Here is a 17,787-nt window from a genome sequence, read left to right on the forward strand (position 1 = left end):
ATACAAACCTTAGGCTTTAATCATCTTTTAAAAGTGTTTTAAATTTGATTGAGATAGACCTAAGATCACATTTCTAATAAGATTAGAAATCTAAGTTTAATCTTTCAAATCGATTTAATAGGATTAAATTGATTCTAATAAAAGATTAAATATGTAAAAAAATGTATCTATAAGGGACCTTTTGTCTAAGGCTGGTTCTAGCTAGGCTGGGTACTTAAGTCAATGGAAACATCGCACCCTTACTTGGGAACCTACCGGGAAAGGTGAATTAGATAGATTTGTTACATGCATAAAAGTTTGATGAAAGTCTGTTAAAGAGTTTAATAAGACTTAAATCAAAGTTGTTTAATCATAAAAAACAAGTATTTTTTTTAGCAAATGAGTTGCATGCAAACCTTAGGCTTTAATCATCTTTTAAAAGTATTTTAAAATTTGATTAAGATAGACCTAAGATCACATTTCTAATAAGATTAGAAATTTATGTTTAATCTTTCAAATTAGTTTAGTAGGATTAAATTGATTCTAATAAAAGATTAAATATGTAACAAATGTATCTATAAAGGACCTTATGTCTAAGGCTGGTTCTAGCTAGGCTGGGGTACTTAAGTCGATGGAAACGCCGCACCCCTATTTGGGAACCTACCTCGAAAGGTGAATTAGATAGATTTGTTACATGCATGCAAGTTTGATGAAAGTCTGTTAAAGAGTTTAATAAGACTTGAATCAAAGTTGTCTAATCATCAAAAGTAAGTGTTGTTTTTTAGCAAATTAAACAAATCACTTAGATAAAATTAGTAGCCAGATTTTCTAAGTTAATCAACCCTAAGTAGAATATTCAGTGGGAGGAAAATGGGGTATATGATACTTCACTTTTACCTCTATATGTTTCTCCCTAAAAATTCACACCGTGAGATCTATTCTCGGCCTCGAGGCACCATGGGAGTGTCCCCTACGGGTGGCATTTGGGTAGGTCAATACCAAGGTGAATGGAGAAAATCTTTACTTTATTTGATCGCTAGTAGACCCGATATCATGTTTAGTGTATGCCTATGTGCTAGATTTCAATCTTGTCCTAAGGAATAAAATTTGCATGTCGTTAAAAGAATATTTAAATATTTGCTTGGAACTATTGATATAGGCTTGTTATATGCTAGAAATGTTGAATTTAATTTGGTAGGATATTTCGATGCGGATTTTGCCAGTAGTTTAATTGTCCATAAGAGTACTAGTGGGACTTGTCATTTCTTGGTAGTTCCTTAGCATCTTGGTTTAGTAAAAAACAAAATTTGGTTGCTTCATCCACTACCAAAGCAGAATATATTGTGGTTGCTAGTCGTTGTGCACAAATTCTTTGGATGAAACAAACTCTTTATGATTTTGGATTAAAGTTTGATAATATGTCCATATTTTGTGATAATACTAGTGCTATTAATTTGACTAAAAATCCTATACATCATTCTAGGACTAAGCATGTCAATATTAGACATCACTTTATTAGAGAGCATGTGCAAAATGGTCATATTACTCTTGAATTTGTGAGCTTTAATAATCCAGTTATTTTTACCAAGTCATTGAATGAAGAAAGATTTTGCAAAAATAAGCTTTAGCTTGGTATTATCTGTTGTGATGCATCTTGATTTTATATCTTATTTGATATTATTATAGAATGCATTTTGATGGGGCGAATTGGAATATTTGTATGTCACATTTTAGGGGGAGTACGTATATGTTTGTTGCTCTTTTATATGATTCCAAAGGGGGAGAAGTATAAGAAAAATGTGTTAAGATTGTGTTTAATGATTGTTTCTATTGAATGTATTATTTAGGGAGAGAATTAATTAAAGGAAAAAAGTTAATTCTTTTGAATGAATGTCAACCATGATCTTTGTGATGATATGTATACTTGTTATGGAAATTACTTATTAACCACATGTGTTGCTATGGTTATGTACATTTCAAGTTATTTTTCTTCTATGGTTCGTCATTTTCAAAAAGGGGGAGATTGTTGACTTTTTGGCCTTAATCTCAAATTAATTCATTTTAGTTAATTAATTAATTAATATTTTGATGATAAAAAACCTAATTTTGTTTACTAACAATTTCATTATTTTGAATAGTCTATAGCGTAGAGCTCAGCACAACGATTTTGGTGTCTCTTGAATCACCCAAATCGGAGTCCAAACAAAGAAGATATAATGGAAACATACCGTGTTGGCCAATCATCAAATTGGACCAATTAGAAAAAGCCACTTGGAGTTGTAGAGGAGTGACACATAGTAGGTTTTTTATTTTTGGATTGTCTTAAAAAACTTAATTTAAAAAAATGAATTTAATATTATTTTATGTTTGTGTCTAACGGCTAGTTTTTAACAAATGGCGGTTTCCTATTTTTCGTTGGGTTTTAAAATAAATGATTTTAAAAGCTATATATTATTAAATTATTTTTTGTTTGTGTCTAATGGCTGGTTGAGTTCAACTATCCACCATTCAATTTAACTTTTTGAATAATCCAATGGCCCTAAATTCCACTTTTTACTCCACTTCCCTCACTTTTTATACTTCATCTTCCTCAAAATTGTTTCAACTTTTCGCAACTTTACAATCCTCAAAATTAGCAAAAAGGCCACCATTGTTACTCTTTCTACAAGCTTCCAATTTTCTTTCTTTTCATCTTATTCTTGAGAGAAATTTCTATTGTGTTGTGAGGATTAAAGTGTATAAGCTCAAACTTGTATACCCACTCTTTTTAGAGAGTTTTATTTTTTGATTTAAAGCTTCAAAAACATTGTAACCGTTGGATCCTTACCCGTGAAAAGGATCGGGTTTGCTCTTGAACCTGTACAAAGAGCAAGGTACCAGATTGGCTCTCATCCATGGAAAGAGTCAAAGAAGATTTTTTTAATCGAAATCCCAAGAGGCGCTTGGGAAAGTGGATGTAGGTCAAGTTTGATAAAACCACTATAAAAATTGTGGTGTCTTCTTCTCCGACTCTTTACTTATTATTTTCCATTTAATTTCAATTGCATTATTTTGGTGGTTGAGATTGATTGAGTATATTGTTACATAATTTTTATCAATCTTGTTATTTAGCATAAATTAGAGTTTTTATTAATTTAATTTAGAAATATCTAACTAGATCAATTTGAGCATATTTTAAGAAATATTTTAATTAAATCCTATTCACCTCTCCTCTAGGATTGCCATACCCGTCAAACAAGAGGTAGATTGTTGAGGCTAATTTTCTTGTAAGACAATCTTTCCTTTATCATTGGCTTTGGTAGCTGGAGCTTGACTCATCTTAACAGTTTCTTGCATTTGATATCTTAAGGCAGGGATTTCATGGTCTCGTTCCTTAACAACTTTCATTAAAAGATTTATCTTCCTCTCCACCCTACCATGGCCGACTCAGCTCTTATGTCGGCCATCATGACAGATACTATATCAAAGTGTGATTCTTTCTTTAATCGATCGGAAGCAGGAGCAAAGTTGTCGAACAAATGATTTTCTCTAATAACGATCCCGCCTCTAGGAAATTCCATCAGCTGTTCCCAGGTTTTCTCTGCAATGACCAAACTTGCTCATGTAGGATCCTCTTTGAGTGACTTCGGGTCATAGGTCTCGTATAGAAGCTGCTTGCAATAGTTTCTTTGGATGCAACTTTCTTTAGTGTCATTTGTTAACTTGTTGATTTGGATGACGAGAGAGATAAGAGGTAAAGAGGTCCCATCGGACGTGCTAATTTTTTTGCACGAGATTTTGGAGAAACTTTTTTGTGGAGTTTAACTAGTGTTAATATAGATTTGATGTGATGTAGTTTGATCTCTACTGTTTGATCCTCTGATTCTCTCTCCATTGAATGTGTTCACTTGTTTTAGGGAAGCGGAGCGTATGGTTTTCTTGAAGTGTAACTCTTGGAAGAATCTTTTTACCTTCAGAACTTGAGCTTCAAGGAGTGATTTGGTCTTCAAGAGTCAAGAAGTCTTCTGAATGTAAAGAATTCTATCTAAGTTCTCTGAAATGTAGAATTGCTCACCCCTAGAAATGAAGAGAACTCCTCTATAAACAGAGTTCTCAAATGGATTTCGTGGGCTTGGGCTTGGTTGGTTCATGGACCTATCCCTTGAGCCTAACTAATTGGATTTGGGTCTTATTTGACATTTGGGTCAAATTAAATCTATTTCTTGACTTAATTGAACTTTAGCCCAAATAATAATATTAAATTAGACAAAACTAATTTTATTCAATCCAAGTCATGAAGGAAACATGTGGCATCATCAAAATTCGCCAATTTATGTCTTCAACTTAAATTTGGGACACATGTCAACTTCTAATTAGTCCTAAATTCAATTATTTAGAATTTTGTCATTAATTTAGTAAATGACATGACAATTTTCGAATGGTCCAAAATTTCTCATTCAGCAAATATAGTTTAATGAAATATTATATGTAATATCTAAGGGACACGAATAATATATATTTTTTCATAATACAACAAAAGTTAAAGCCATTTTGACTTCCCCTTTTATGTTGGATGATAAATAATCCGATTTTTAAACAATAGTGAATGTGAGGAAATATCAAGTATCAAGTACCAAGTGAGAAATATTGTCAAATAACACAACAAAAATTATTAAACATTTTAAAGAATTGAGAAACTAAATTTGAAATTTAAGTATGAAAAAAAAAGGAGAAAAGAATAGGAAATTCAATAACCAAATATGTGGAGGTTGTTTGTTTGAACTGCTATTGTTAATATTACATCTACTTGAATTTAATTCACTTTTTTTAAAAAAAAAAATAGTTAGAACAATAATGTCTTTTTCCATAATTTTCATTGATTTCCTCTGTCCGAAGCTCTTCCAACTGTCTTGAAGTTTTAACAATGATTTCCTTTCCCTCATCTTCTGTTTTAAGGTTTACTCATTTCCCAATGGCTTTCTTCTCTCTTTGAAGTTCTTCAAAGTGGGTATTACAACAATAGCTAATACTGTAGAACAATATTTTTTTGGATTATTAGTTAGTTTGTTAGCTAATAGTTAATGTTTAATTTAAAGCTCTCTCCATATATTCATGCCTTTGATTACATTTTTCCTTTATTCCCATTTCAATCTTCAGAAAAATGGGTTCCATTTTAATAAAACCTAACGATCTATCCGCGTTTTTCAATGGTTGCAGCAGTGGCAGAGCTGGTAGAACGTTAACAAACATCATGAAAATATGTGCATCTGCTTGTTGGATTGTATCATCACGCAGCGGAAGCGACAAGGATCATTAAGCACTCTAATTCATTAATTTTGGCAGAAACTAAAGAATGCTTATATAGAAATAAATGGGTTTCAAGTCATACCTTTGTAGAACCCTCGAAATCTCAATTTTTAGCTGTAAATCGCTCCAACGATCCGAGATTAATCGGCTAAACTCATTAGACCGAACTAACCCCCATTCGTTAACTAATGGATCACTCCACTAAAGCCCATAGTTGAATTCTCCTCACTGTAGATATATTATGTCCACTCGATATAACCATGATTAGTAAGTTAACCCTTCACAGGTTGTTTGTAATAACGATTAGGTTAAATCTCTGTTTTACCCCCGAAATTACCTCTTGTTCCTCAAGTCCCACTAATCCTCTAACAATTGATTTGTGATCCAATCAACAAATCAAGTCCCTCTCGAGCCAGTGAGAGGGTGGGGCCCCTTGTTCAAGACCCATAATTAAAACTTAAGGGAACAACCTCTCTACTATCCCTAACAGCAGGTAGGAGTGAATTCCGTCTTGCATCCTATGTCCCTAGCTATCTATCCTGTCTTACCCCTAAAATGGAGGTTATTGAGCCGGCACTGTTGAGCCAACTCTCACTTATATAAATCTAAGGATAATCTCGCATTAACAGGAGTTTAGAATTAGCTCAAAATTAAGGTCAAGTTACCTAGGTCATCGCTTTGAAATAGTCAATCTTAAACAGTAAACAATGTTATAAAGTAAGAGTGACTGATTTCATGGTCCGATCTTGTACAAACCCTTTTGCACATGGACGCCCCCACTTCTTATGTCATAACATGTACGAATTAGGATCACTTCGTTTGTAGCACTTTACAACTCTTTGTAACAACTACAGAGCAGGTCACATCCTATAGTGTTACCAAAATAAGACACCCAACCTTATTCATATACTATAGATCATTTTGACTATATACTTGAAACTGATCCACTTTTATGTCTCCACATAAAGTTCAAGTACTCATGTAATAGTCAAGGGACTTTTGGTTTATTGGATTTCTATTAAGCAAACATCTATTCAATAATAACTTATTGAATTTTCAGAATAAGTTCAATTGTTTACAAACCACAAGTTTTAGGACATAAAACCCAACAAACTCCCACTTGGACTAAAACTCCAGTGGTAACTTATATATCCAATTATAAGACTGAATTTCTAATTTTTATAGAGAAATACAATAAACTAGGGCATTTCATACCCATGGTTTACCATTTAGTATCCCATACCTAATATTTCTCCCACTTGCCCTAGGTTATTAATCTGATTCTTAAACACTTTAGCCGAGAGAATCATTGTAAACATGTTAGTGTATAATAGGCTTTTAATTAAACCATATGGGAATGCATCTTATTCTCAATAATGACCAGGAAGCACACTTTCCTCTCACTACATTGAGGTACTCTCAACTCTTTGAGTAAAACGTATTTGACTTGTCTTAACAATTCTTTGTTAACAGTCAGATCTAAAAATCTTTAAACTTTCTATACTTTGATCTAGCCATTTTTAAATATCTGAATATTTACAAATGGCTTTTTACAATTTGATTCTTAAAAGAAATTGCTATAAGATAGAACAAACATATTTTTCGATAATGAACATTTTATTTACATAAAAAATATACAATTTGTTCTTTACAAGATCATAAAAGCAAGTAAGATCAAGCAGCAATATCTTCCACTGGTCAAGCTGAGCAAGTTGTCCCCAGGAACTAGTTTGCCTGTTTAGCTTTCTCTGCTCTCTTCTCGGCAATGTACTGAGGGCAATTTCTCTTCCAATGCCCTTCTTCATTACAATGGAAACACTTCCCTTTCTCTGCAGCGTTTTTCTTGTCTTTCTTTCCAGTAGGTTTCTTCTTCCCTTTCCCTTTGCCCTTCTTCACAGGAATACTCTTACTCTTCGAAGAGGAGGCAACATCAGGCTTGGAGGACGTTCCTCCCTTCTTAACAATAGTAACATTTACTTATGATTCTAGACCCTTAGTTCTCAACATAGTCTAGTAAGCCCGTAGCTCATTTAGCAGAGTCGTCAAACTGTATTCAATTTTATTCATCAGTGCATTTGTACAAAATTGCAAAAAACTCTTCAGAAGAGATTCTAGAATAAAACCAACTTGACTTCTCTCGTCAACAACAACGTCGTTTACTTTAGCCACATTAAAGTGGACCATCATGTCTAAGACATGTTCATGAATAGAGGCCCCCTCTTTCATGCGGCTATTGTAAACGCATTTTATGGCATCATGCCTCTGGGTGAAGGACGGTTGTCCAAACATCCCTCGCAGAGATTCCATAATCTCTTTGGCAATACTCATTTCCTCATGTTTCTTCGCCAAAACATCAGATATTTTGGCGAGGATATAAGCATGGGCTTTATCATTCGTCATGATCCATCTATCATACATTTTTCGAACAGTTTGGTTTGTGTTAAAGCTTAGAATTGGAGGACAATCCTCTGTTAAGAAAAACCGCAAATCGTCTATCACAAGTATCATGTTCAAATTTGATTTACAGGTTACATAATTATCCCCAATCAGTTTAGCTAACGCCAACAATTGTATTAATGAACTCGTCATCAGGCCCCCTCTTTCATGCGGCTATTGTAAACGCATTTTATGGCATCATGCCTCTGGGTGAAGGACGGTTGTCCAAACATCCCTCGCAGAGATTCCATAATCTCTTTGGCAATACTCATTTCCTCATGTTTCTTCGCCAAAACATCAGATATTTTGGCGAGGATATAAGCATGGGCTTTATCATTCGCCATGATCCATCTATCATACATTTTTCGAACAGTTTGGTTTGTGTTAAAGCTTAGAACTGGAGGACAATCCTCTGTTAAGAAAAACCGCAAATCGTCTATCACAAGTATCATGTTCAAATTTGATTTACAGGTTACATAATTATCCCCAATCAGTTTAGCTAACGCCAACAATTGTATTATTGAACTCGTCATTATGAAATTATAAACAAATTTTATAAGTGTATTGCTTTTAAATCCAATCAAATTTTAGCAAATTAATAATGTATCCAAGATTATTCTTTTATAACGATACTACAGCAAGACATTCTTGACTAAATACTATCTCCAAAATAACTCATATTCTGATAGTCATTTAAGTACCGTTTTTGGTAAGAGATTATTAACACTTAATAATTCTATAAGTGTAACCCTTCGTTTTCAGACGTCAAAGGTCAGTCCCAACTATGCTACCGAAGTTGAGAGTCAAGGTTGGGAATAAACCTAAGAAATACTATCCATCTCTGGAGCTTGAGTTGTTCTGAATCCTATGTTACAACCCTCCGAGGGGATAGCCATCGTTAAACGACTAGCAAAGGGCCGCTTAAAGCGAACCAACAAACACAACATAGGAATCTCACGGTCCAAACTAACGGGAGAGAGACAAGATATGTTGACACATTTCCTTCACACACTTACTATGAACTACTTCCCCCGTTCACCTTGGTATTGACTCATACATCCACTTCTGAATAGAGGTCACTTCCAAGGCGACACGAAGCGTCATATGAATCTCACAGTGTGAACTATGTGGAGACGTGGCAGTTGAAATCATATACTTAATTTATGTTTGAACAACTTCCCCTTATTCATCAAAGTCTAAATTTAAGCTAAAAAATAATTTTCGAATGGAGATCACTTCCAGGGTGACATGAAGTACCACTTAAATCTAGATTGTGAACTCTTAGGGACGTAAGAGCTAAGAATAACATATCGAATATGTTATTAATCTCACACTGAAGTTTTCTAATAACTTTATCATATAGAAGTTATTGGACTACCACTGAAGTGTTCTATTTAAAAGGGTAAATTTATATTTAGGTTCTTTTCCAGCTAATAAAAACAACCCTAAGTCTATGTGGTTTATCCAAGTATAACACTTATAAATGGATTTAAACCTACGATGTCTAGGTGATAAACCGTTTTATTATCTCACATCGCTCACATATGCTCATAAAACCGATTACCAATGCTAAAAAATTCGGCCATAATCCCCAGGTAGGAGGTGCTCCATAGACCGTCAACTTAAACCCCCAGCCTTCAACAGAATTATATACCGGTTGAGTTTGTAACCCGAGTTTTACAAGTTTAACGACCTATTTTAACTATTAAAACGAGTGGTTAACCTACGTGAGCATGCAACTTGTTCTTTGTTATGGATTTTAAACGTCTAACCCAATTTTATAACAACTTATAAAATTTTAGACATACTAAACATCCACAACATACATAAAGGCATTCAATATTTAATATAACCATTATATTAAACAAGAAATCCTAACGTGCATACTATATATTATAATAAATCATAACATACTTTCAATGCATGTAGCATGCTTTCTACGGTGGGATTTTAAATCTACATGGAATACTATATGCACATACAGGATTTATTTAGTTATAACATACATCAAATGCATAAATAATTAAACACAGACTGATATGGTTTTAGTTTTGGCAAAAACACAAGCAAGCAAAAGCCTAAATATTACAAAACAGCTTCTACACCGCTTCCGGACCACTCGAACCGCTCCAAATCGAACCCAAGTAGCTTGAACAGAACCCAAATCGTCTGAATCGGACGAGCCAAAAACCATTTGAGGCTGAATCGGACCGGACCTCAAGAGAACCGGTTGAACTGGCTGCTCTTGCTCCATGCTCAAAATCTCGCTAAGGCTCATCGTTTAACATTGACGACCATCGTTTTGCATTTTCCTGATCGTTTACTGTTCGCCTGATCGTGTAGCGGCCAACACATAGTGCCTAACCAAGCTACATGATTGTGTAGTGTTTTCTATCTATCGCATAGAGTCATTATCTAGTGTTGGGCAATGCTACACAATCGCTTAGTATCTAACACTATTGTGCAGCACCATCGTCTAACGCTAGACAAATACTACACGATCGCTTAGAGCCATCACATAGCGCCTCTTGTTGGTCGTTTAGTGCGTGCATAGCATTTCAACGCATCGTTTAGCTGTCGCACAAAAGTAAACGATCGTGTAGTGTTATCGCATAGCTCTTCAACGCATTGTTTAGCTGCCGCACAAAGGTAAACGATCGTGTAATGTTATCGCATAGCTCTTCAACGCATCATTTAGCTCCCACGTGAAGCTACACGATCGTGTAGTGCCATCGTATAGCACTTCAACGCATCGTTTAGCTCCCACAGGTACACGATCGTCTAACGGCACAACATTTCAATGCTCAACGCCCAAAGCTACACGATCATCTAGCTTTTCTTCACATCGACTAACGCCTAAAACTAAACGATCGTCTAGCACTGAAACTCAATGACGATATGAATAGAGGCTGAAAAGCTGGAATCTGCAACTCGGCCTTTTCACTTGTTTCTTCAATTACAGCTTAATTTCAACTCTAATGACTCCAAATAAATTACAAACTCTTGAGAACACATATAAGCTCATCAAGAAAGAGCCAATTACAAATTTGATTGAGAAATCAAAGAGAAATAAAAATCCAAAACTCAAAAAACCATATCAGTGCAGCAATTTCATATAACTTATGAAAAACATCCACCACACAAAAATTAAACCAAATTGAATGCTTATAAAATGCTCTGATACCAATTGTTGGATTGTATCACCATGCAGCGGAAGCGACAAGGATTATTAAGTACTCTAATTCCTTAATTTCGACAGAAACTAAAACATGCTTACACAGAAATAAATGGGTTTTAAGTCATATCTTAGTAGAACCCTCGAAATCTCGATTTCTAGCTGCAAATCTCTCCGAATCTTGTTGTAGACCACCCAAAGATCTTCCTTACTATTCTTTTGGTGCTCTAGATTGAGTTGTAGGACTCAAAATAAGCTTGAATTAAGGGAATTAGGAGAAGAACTCATAGCAACAACCCACTTTGAAGAACTCCTTCTTCAACCGAATTTTTCAGGAAAAATTCTATCGATTGCATGCCTAAAATTCACTCCAATTTCTTCAATATATTGCAGACCATCATGCAAGAAAGATAGCTACATGAGATGCAACTCATGCTTGGAATAATTGAAGCTTGAAAATGGTGAGTTATGGGTGAGCTACTTGAAGATGATAATGGAAAATCCCAATTTTCCATTTTGTGTATTTTTCAACTTATCAAATTCTGAATTTGATTTTAGAAAAAAAAAAATTTGATTTCAAAAATAAAAAATTATTAATTTCATAAATTAATTTTCTAATAAAATTAATTACTTAAACAATTTTAATAATTTTAATTAATTTAATATCAAATATTAAATTAATTTTTACATAATTCCACCTTCATATATTTAAATCATATTTAAATATTAATTCTCCGATTTCGTTTAATTCTAGTTCGAACATTTCAAATTAACTTATCACACTACTCTAAAGCTAATCCATTTTCGAGCTAGTAGGGGACCTCGCGAACCTACAGATCATGGGCTCCAACGACCCGAGATTAATCAGTTAAACTCATTAGACCGAACTAACCCCCATTCGTTAACTAATGGGTCACTCCACTAAAACTCATAGTTGAACTATCCTCACTATAGATATATTATGTCCACTCGATATAACCATGATTAGTAAGTTAACTCTTCACAGGTTGTTCGTAATAACGGCTGGGTCAAATCTCTGTTTTACCCTCGAAATTACCTCTTGTTTCTTAAGTCCCACTGATCCTCTAATGAACAATTGATTTATGATCCAATCAACAAACCGAGTCCCTCTCAGGCCAGTGAAAGGGTAGGGCTCCTTGTTCAAGACCCAAGATCAACACTTAAAGGAACAACCTCTCTACTATCCCTAACAGCGGGTAGAAGTGAATTCCGTCTTGCAATCTATATCTCTAACTATCTATTCGATCTTATCCTTGAAATGGTAGGTTATTGAGTCGACAATGTTGAGCCAACCTTCACCTATGCAAATCTAAGGATAATCCTGAATAAACAAAAGTTCAAAGTTAGCTCAGGATTAAGGTCAAGTTACCTAGGTCATCACTTTGAAATAGTCACTCTGAAACAGTAAACAGCGTTATAAAGTAAGAGTGACTGATTTCGTGATCCGATCTTGTACAAACCCTTTTGCACATGGACGCCCCCACTCCTTATGTCATAACATGTACGAATTAGGATCACTTCGTTTGTAGCACTTTACTACTCTTTGTAACAACTACAAAGCAGGTCACATCCTATAGTGTTACTAGAATAAGACACCCAACCTTATTCATATACTATAGATCATTTTGACTATATACTTGAAACTGATCCACTTTTATGTCTCCACATAAAGTTCAAGTATTCATGTAATAGTCAAGGGACTTTTAGGTTTATTGGATTTCTATTAAGCAAAACATCTATTCAATAACAACTTATTGAATTTTTAGAATAAGTTAAATTGTTTACAAACCACGAGTTTTAGGACATAAAACCTAACACTACTCACCGAATTCATTCCACCGGAGTAAACCCGTTGAAATTCTCACTTCCTCTTCTTTTGTTGCAGTTGGGAATCTGTGTTGGAACTACCATCTTATTTTATCAGCTCCTCAGACCATTGGGTCAACCTCTAATCGTCTCACAAATTTTGGTAACTCCTTTTTTTCCTTCAATTTTGAAATTACCCTTTTGAATTTGTATTTGAAATTTCTTTATTGGTTGTGTTGTTATTTTTATCAGAGCAATTTCGTTCTAAGTTCTTCAGGTTTATGGTAATGGAAGGAATTTAGATAAACAATTTTTCCGATCAGTGGATTCATTTTATTGGATGTAATGTCTTCAATTTGGAGTACTTTTTACTTCTTTCTAATTGGAGTGCAAACAGATATGATGATTGTGAAGAAGATTGACAATAGAGCATTTGGTATAGGATATTGTTCTGTGATTTTGCCTTTAGTTCTCACTATCGTTTACTCTGTAGCTTTGATGAATATTTTTTTACTCCAAAACTTCCAAAACTATTCTCCTAGTAGGTGGAGCAGAATCATTCATCAGCTTTCCCATGGTTGCTTCTCTTCTTTCTGAGCTTCATTTAATGAACTCTGAATTTGGGAGAATTGTTTTATCATCTTCCATGGTTTCAGGTATTAGCACCATATTTATTGTAATAATAGGATCTATGTTGGATCCAAGAAAAAGAAACATGTAAGATATCTTATTTTGGGATTCTGTAGCTTGGGTTATTAGAATTGTCCTTGTTTTCAGTAGTAGATGTGTCATTTTGTGGATGGTAAAGAAGAATCCAGTGGGGCAACTATTGAAGGAGAGCTTTGTGATTACATTACTTTTACGGATTTTTGTGAGTGCATTCTGTAGTCAATCTTTGGGTGCTCATAACTATTTTGGTCCTCTTTTATTTGGGATTATAATACCTCCAGGGCCTCCCATTGGACCAACATTGATGGAGAGGCTCGAGTCCATCACCTCTTGGATGTTCATACCCATCTTCTTTTTCAAAACAAGCTTGGTTGTCAATATGTATATCATCAAACTCAAAAAATTCCTTGGTTTGTCATTCATTATCTTTGTGAGTGCATTGGGGAAGTTTTTGGGTGTTCTAATGATGTCATTATATAACAAAATACCTGTGAGAGTCGCTATGTCATCAGCCTCATCATGAATAGTCAAGGAGTTTTTGAATTTGGTATGTTTAAAATGATGAAGAAAAACAAGGTAGGAACAAAGTATTTATCATTATATAATTACATTTAATCATCATTTCTATAGAGTGAGGTTCATAGAAGAGGTGGTGAAGGATGGCAATGGAACAGTCTCTGTACTCCGTTCGATGGGAAACAGTTTTGATCTCGTAATGGCTGGGAGACGATATAACCCCTATTTGGTACTTTGGAACACTTGGAAAAATTGGGGCTTGTTGGAGAATGTCATGATCTTGGTTGTGCAACAACACACAAGTATGGTACATAAAGACCAAGAGAATCATCAAAGGAAAGGTTATTTTTGCTCTTCTTCTCCCTCTCTTTCTTCATTTTTCCTTTCAGCTTCTCAACAGTGTACATTCTCTCCTCTCATGTCCATGTATCAACATCATCTATTGTTCAACTTATAAAAACAAGAATCCTTTGTTGAACTTACTTAAACTCAAGTCTAGGGTACCAAAGGAAGTTCAATTTTCAATACAATGTATTTAATAATTTATACTCTGGTATTTTGCACTCTCTTCATTTATACGTCCATTTTGTTGCATTACAATACAAAACTGCAACTGCAAGAATACAGTGTGAAGTTTTAATATAATGTTTGAGTGAGAGGCTTGTTTTACAGGATTGATTTTTATCATAGTTACTAACGCTTAGTTTTATCTAGAGAATCGAAAATTAAGGTCAAATAATCTAACGTATCCATCTAGATTTTCTCAAAAACAAAAAGTAATAGCAAAACTAAATCATATGAGACTATTTTTTTTCAAGACACAAATATATGGGGAAAATTAAAAGGATATTGTCTTTTTAGAAACTATTTAGGAAAATATTGTTGTTTTCAAACTATTTGTAAAAATATTGTTTTTTTTTTTTTTTTTAAATAAGTCGAGGGTTGAAAATTCGAACCCTCACCTTCTTTTCATTTGTACGTCGAACTTTGAACCCTCGATCTTACCCTTCCTAATATTATTATTGAGTCTATTTAATTATCATTTCGAAGACCTTCCTCTATCAAAAGATCGTATTTCTAAATTTTCATAAGGTTCCCCTGGAATTTCTTCCAAAGCTTGTTGAATAATTTTTACGGATTCTATCATCTCAGCAAGTCTAACTAAATAACGAGCTAATGAATCTCCTTCTTTTTGCCACTGAACTTCACAATCAAATTCGAGAGCGAGATTATGAGAGAGAGCAAGATTATGAGAAAGTGAGAGTTTGAGAGAGCGAGATTTTGAGAGCGAGAGCGAGAGCGAGATCGAGATTTTGAGCGTAAACGTGAGCGAGAGCGAGAGCCAAATAGCGAGATTTTGATATAGAACGAGAATACCGTACAAATTTCCCTTTTTTTTCTTTTTTAATTATTACACATTCCACCTTCTTCTTTCTAATCCTTTCTTTTTTTTTAATTTTCCATTTTATAAAAACAATTTCTAAAAATATTTTATTATTTTATTTAAACTCTAAAAAGAATAAATTAAAAAAAATAACTCATAAAAATAAAAAAAATGTAAATTAAATATCTCATTTATATAAAAATAATTACAAAAATCAATGTGTCCCACAAGGCAGACGTCGTCGATTTCGAGCTGGTTGTCGTCGTCGACTTCGAACTTGAGGTTGCTCGGGTTCTTCTTGATATTACTCTGGTACCTCTGCAAGCGCTTCATATATAAATATTCATTATGCTCTCCACGACCCCGACCATGTCCATGCACGTATGAAGACGAAGGACCAGCCTCTGAGTCATAATGTCCTGAACCAAATGTTGGCATCATCATCATCGGACTAACATAATCAGTTTGACTCTGCGTCTGCATTATAAGGGGCAACTCTTCCACATTATGTGCAACCTCATCAAACTCATCCTCTTCCCGAACAGGTCCTCTACATCTAGGAGCTGGTGGAGGAACAATAGGTATATTGTACATATAATGAATTTCCTCCATATAGCTTCGGTTGTCACTACATATAGCAAGAACCTGGTTCGGATCATTTACAACCTCACGAAGTCTACTGTTGTTCGATCTCTGTGAATTATAAAACAATTAGACAATATTTAAAATAAATTTAAATTAAAAAAATTAGATAATATTCATTCATTTACCAGATGACCCACAGCTGCTCTCGAACGAGAGACATAGCGCCTTGTGATATTATTATACCAATGAATATATTCTGGAGTGACATCTGTGTCAAACTGTTCAAGAGAAACCCCCACTACAATAAACCTTGTACGATAGTGCCATCGCACTACCAAATATGCAACTTTTTTGGACCAATCTCCAGTCCTTAGGTTAATATCATGCAATACGAGTTCAGTATTACAAGGCGATGGGACATCCTGCTGAATACCGAATTGTCTCATCACCCTATCAGGAAGATGCCACTCACCAATGTGAAAACATATGAGAGGACTCATCGTCCGCCATATGTTTTGACCATTCGTACAAAAATTAGGCAGAGTATGCACAATAATTTTGTACAGCTCCCAAATAACCTGAAACACAAAATATTATATTAGAGAATATTAAAGACAAATACAATAAAAATGTGAATAAAATAATCAATTAGGTTTAGTGTAATGTACCTGTTCAGGTTGAAGCAGATTAAACATGTATCTATACTGGCTGACTACATGTGTGGCTGTCCTAGTCACACAAAATTTGTCTCTCCACCTAAATTTTTAAATTAACTAGATCAGTGATATAAAAATTAAATTGAATTAAAACAAAATACCGAGAACCGTAGGCTCTCATTAACATGATGTAGTTGTGGAGCCATTGTTGGAAATTGCTCTCAAGCCCATAGTTGCAAAAGTATGAGAGGTCCAGTTATCTCTCGAACCTCAGGTCTTGTTGCTTTGCATAGTTGTCTATACAACCATGCCAAGCATGCTCCACCCCACGAATACTATCCCGCATCATGGAGGTTAGCTAACAGTGGCAGGAACATCAAGTGAACAAAATGACTTGATTTATCTAAAAACAAACTTCCACCCATTATTTGTAGTATATATGCTCGCGCATATCTTATGACGGTTTTCTCGTCTGCATCATCTGTCAGCTCACAAAATTGTGTTCCTAACCATATTAAACTTAACCTCGATCCTTTAATCCTGTCGGCAGGTGGGGTCGCACCGAGATACAGTTGACAAACTTCTAACCAGTCATCGTACATCACTCCGGTGACCGGCTCACCGTCAACAGGTAACCCCAATAATGCTTCTATGTCTTATAGAGTGATAGTGCATTCTCCAACAGAGATATGGAATGTATGCGTCTCGGGCCTCCATCTCTCGACCAAGGCTGTGATCAGATGCTAGTCCAACTGAATAAATCCTGCCTCTCGACGTCTGCAAGATATTTCTCCAGTAGTACGATCTCACCATACAACATATGATCAAAGAATGGTTGGTTGTACAAAACATCGGGATCAACAGGTCCTTGGTTTAAAATCATGATCTAAAAAATATATATATATATATTAAAATTGACTATAATTGAATAGTAAAGAAAAATGTGAGAGTAAAGAATAATGTAAAACTTTATTGATTACAATAAAACAAATTGAATATACAATAGATTATTATAAAAAAAAAATTGAATATACAATAAATTATAATAAAAAAATTGAATATACAATAAATTATAATTGAATATACAATAAATTATAATAAAAAAATTGAATATACACTAAAATGAATATATAATAACAAAATTATTTATTTTTCAATCCCTAACTATCTGGAGCCCGTCTTAGTAACGAATGACACTTTCTTCGATTATGTCCTAACTAGTTACAAAATCCACATCGTTGTCGAGTGGCTGGTTCTGTCCAATCCATCTCGTT

The 17,787-nt window shown here is 34.4% G+C and overlaps 1 pseudogene; it reads left to right on the plus strand.

Annotated features, from left to right (window-relative positions):
• Positions 1-5,119: 5,119 nt before the first annotated feature.
• Positions 5,120-14,080, plus strand: LOC120090886 (cation/H(+) antiporter 15-like; annotated as a pseudogene).
• The last annotated feature ends 3,707 nt before the right edge of the window (positions 14,081-17,787 follow it).

This window comes from Benincasa hispida, chromosome 11 (genome assembly GCF_027475165.1).
Source record: "Benincasa hispida cultivar pf3 chromosome 11, pf3_genome.v1.1, whole genome shotgun sequence".
Taxonomy (NCBI): domain Eukaryota; kingdom Viridiplantae; phylum Streptophyta; class Magnoliopsida; order Cucurbitales; family Cucurbitaceae; genus Benincasa; species Benincasa hispida.